Raw genomic sequence first — 3418 nt, forward strand, 5'->3', positions numbered from 1 at the left:
TCACTCCACAACTAGCTACAGGAAATAGGCCTACTATGTTGATGTACCACTGATATACATTTGGAGCTCGAATTAATTTTAAAGTCTAAAAAAAGACTAACTGATGACAAAAAACGAACATTTGGAAAATGATCAGCATACAGTACCAAAGAAGTTGACGGTAGAATAGATTGTTGTTGATAGCAACCAAAACGAAAACACTAGTAATTAGACTAGGCCTTTTTTAGGGAGGAGATGCACTTTTCAGGGATTCCTTACTGTACATTAGTATCCCAAATTGAAAACTTCAGATTCATGTACAGAAATAATAATTATATGTATGCAATACATTGTGAAATATTTAACTTTTCTATTTGACTTTTGTATTTATACATCATTGTTTTTCAATTTATAGACTTAAGCTAATGAAGACTGGAACAGAAGTTACACCCATACAGCATTTTAAGGGCAACTGGCAGTAGACTCGGTAGTGGAACACAAGATAAATATTGGATGACTATCATAAAGCATTAGGCAAATGTGTTGGTTGTTTTCCAGCTTTTAAAATGTTGTATAGTTTTCATAATTCGAGCAATAACATTTGTATACAGCATTAAATAAATAAAAAATACTACTACTACTACAGTACATGAGATAAAATCACCATAATTTTAATGTGTGAAGATTTACAGTACAGTACAGTAAAAAATGAGTTAATTACTAGTATATTTCATTGAATTTCTGCATTATTGTTGACAATTTATTTTCAACTATTAATTGATGTGTTGATTGTGGCATTACAGCAATAGCTTGTCTTCTTTGATTGTTCATCCATTTTAAAGTGTCATAGTAAGAAACGTTCAAATAAATATTGTGAATGTTGCTACCACATTTTGTGTTGATTTCTTCACCATTTTCCACTACTTGCTCATATTGTTCATTCAAGTGTGTTAATACCTATTAAAAGAAAGACATTATTTATTAAAATATGTACATAAAAAGTTTAATTGTGTGAATGTTGGTTTGAACGTTATTGCTTTGGAAGAATTTTCAACATAACGGTACTAAGTACTGTAAAGTACACATTCCAAAAAATATTTAACTTAGATTATTTGGTCATTTTCTCTAAAATAATAACATTATTGGATGTACAGTATAGGCCTAGTTACAATTTTCACAAATTTATATTAGCATTAAAATCTAATTAATCATGAAGGAAAAACCAAGCACCATAATCTCTCCTGGCCCTGGTGGTGACCTTATTTTCTATTTTTGGCAGCCATTCACAAGTTTTCGCTTTTTGAGTTTCGCTGCTCTTATGTATAATTTTTTTTAATCACAAACTCTACATAGAAAAGAAAATTAAATGTTTTAAAATGAATGAAAAGTGATATGAATAATGATAAATTAAAGACTATTATTAATATTATAGTATTATACTAAAAATAAGACGAGTTGGTGGTGTCGAAATTCACACAAGTCACAATAAAACCATGGAGGTATAAAATATTTTATTTTTATACCTCCATGCTAAAACCTTATTCCTTACTCCATGCTCACAGATGAATGTTATAGGCCTAATCCTATTTAAAGCTAGGTTGGCAATAACTATTAATAAGGCTTACAAGTTGTATCTATTAGTATTAGCTAGGCCTGCTACTCACTCAGGGTGAACCCTCACTCAGGCCTACAACTAGGCCTAGTACTACTACTACTACTACTAGACTAGCTACTACTCTAGGCCTAGCCAATAGATAGGGGATAGTACACTAGATAGCCAGTACAGCTGTAATGGGCTAGCTAGGCTTCCTATACTAACTAACAAAGCTGCACCATAGAAACTACAGTTCTTACTTACCAATCTGCTAGGGCCTAGTCATAGTCTCTTCTTCAAGTAGGAGTTGTTTTTGTTGTTGTTAAACTACAGAACTTTCCCACATCGTCGTCTCGCCATATCACGTCGTATTTTTTTCTGATGACCTAGAGGTCACATACACGCGCAAGAATCATACAATATGCATAATTCATAAGCTAATTCAGGTCAAGGGTTAAATTAAACCGGAAGCCAGCTGGCTGCCAGCCAACCGACTTCCGGTTGACTATTTTTTACTTTAAATTACGATTTTCTAAGGTAAATAATTTTTTTTTTGATCCAATTTTTGTTCAAAGTGAATAACTTTTATGTATCATTAAAATGGCCTTTAAAAAAAAAAAAGTTTTGTTCAGGGGGACAATACATCTTTAAAGTTTTCATGACACATTACCGGACTTCCCCCTCCTCTCGCAATGAACGACAGTACAGATCTTCCCTATCTAGGCTCGTGTATGTAGCATACTAAGTTAGTCACAAAGTACCCACGCATAGCAGTGTTACTAGAGCCATCACAGATTACCTTCAAAAATTCATCGACAAACGAAATATAGCTTATATTCATTCCTTTTAAATATTAGGCATATTGCCAAGGCTAATAATCGATTTGTCCATAATTATTGCGTTTTGCCGGGGGTTTTCCATAATCTAAGGCCAATTTTTAGGCCAAATCATAATTGTGCGTATAGTTTTGTATTTCCGATGCGTGTATGCGTTTTGATTTAGTTTTTCGTTTTTTTTTTTATCTCCATTGAGATGCAGCTACATGATACCCACAGCATTGTCTGTTTTGATATTAGCATAATTGTTAAAACGACCTTCACAACCAAAATATTTCTTTGTAATAAAATTTATTTTAAATGGAACGCTACAAAAATAATCCTCTGCTTCATCACAGCATAAATACCTAATAACCAGACAAGAACGTATCTTTATTACTTTTTACTATCAATCCATTTTCATATCACGCAATCCATTTTTCAACAATACAGTAGTATAATAACATTTTGATTGAATAGTGAGGGATTAGTTACAGTTTGACTTTGAATAAACCATATTAGGAATATTGCCAAGGCTAATAATCGATTTGTCCATAATTATTGCGTTTTGCCGGGTTTTTTTCATAATCTAAGGCCAATTTTTAGGCCAAATCATAATTGTGCGTATAGTTTTGTATTTCCGATGCGTGTAGTACCCTATTTATCTTAATTTCCGTACGTTCGTAAATATTAGGCCGAATTTCCGTAGTAATTTATAGACGTTCCGAAATTTGAACCGTGTTATACCGGTAGCAGAGCAAAGGTTGCTTCTTTCTGCAAATGTTTTCTGGCTGTTTACTTTATCGTTTTGATTTAGCTTTTCGCTTTTTATTTTTGTATCTCCATTGAGATCCAGCCACTGATACCCACAGCATTGTCATTTTTTTCAGTAATTTGCCTTTGGATTATATATATATATATATATATATATATATATATATATATATATATATATATATATATATATATATACAATAAACAGAATATAAATAAAATGATAATAAAGGACAGTCATAGGTCATCTATCATA

The 3418-nt window shown here is 31.9% G+C and overlaps 1 long non-coding RNA gene across 1 annotated transcript; it reads right to left on the reverse strand.

Moving 5' to 3' along the window:
* Positions 1-625: 625 nt before the first annotated feature.
* Positions 626-1942, reverse strand: LOC140048826 (uncharacterized). The gene is made up of 3 exons (XR_011845154.1): positions 1838-1942; positions 1210-1324; positions 626-936 (listed from the first exon to the last, which is right to left on the reverse strand). It is a non-coding gene; the product is annotated as an uncharacterized lncRNA (long non-coding RNA).
* Between the last annotated feature and the right edge of the window lie 1476 nt (positions 1943-3418).

Source organism: Antedon mediterranea, chromosome 5 (genome assembly GCF_964355755.1).
Source record: "Antedon mediterranea chromosome 5, ecAntMedi1.1, whole genome shotgun sequence".
NCBI lineage: Eukaryota > Metazoa > Echinodermata > Crinoidea > Comatulida > Antedonidae > Antedon > Antedon mediterranea.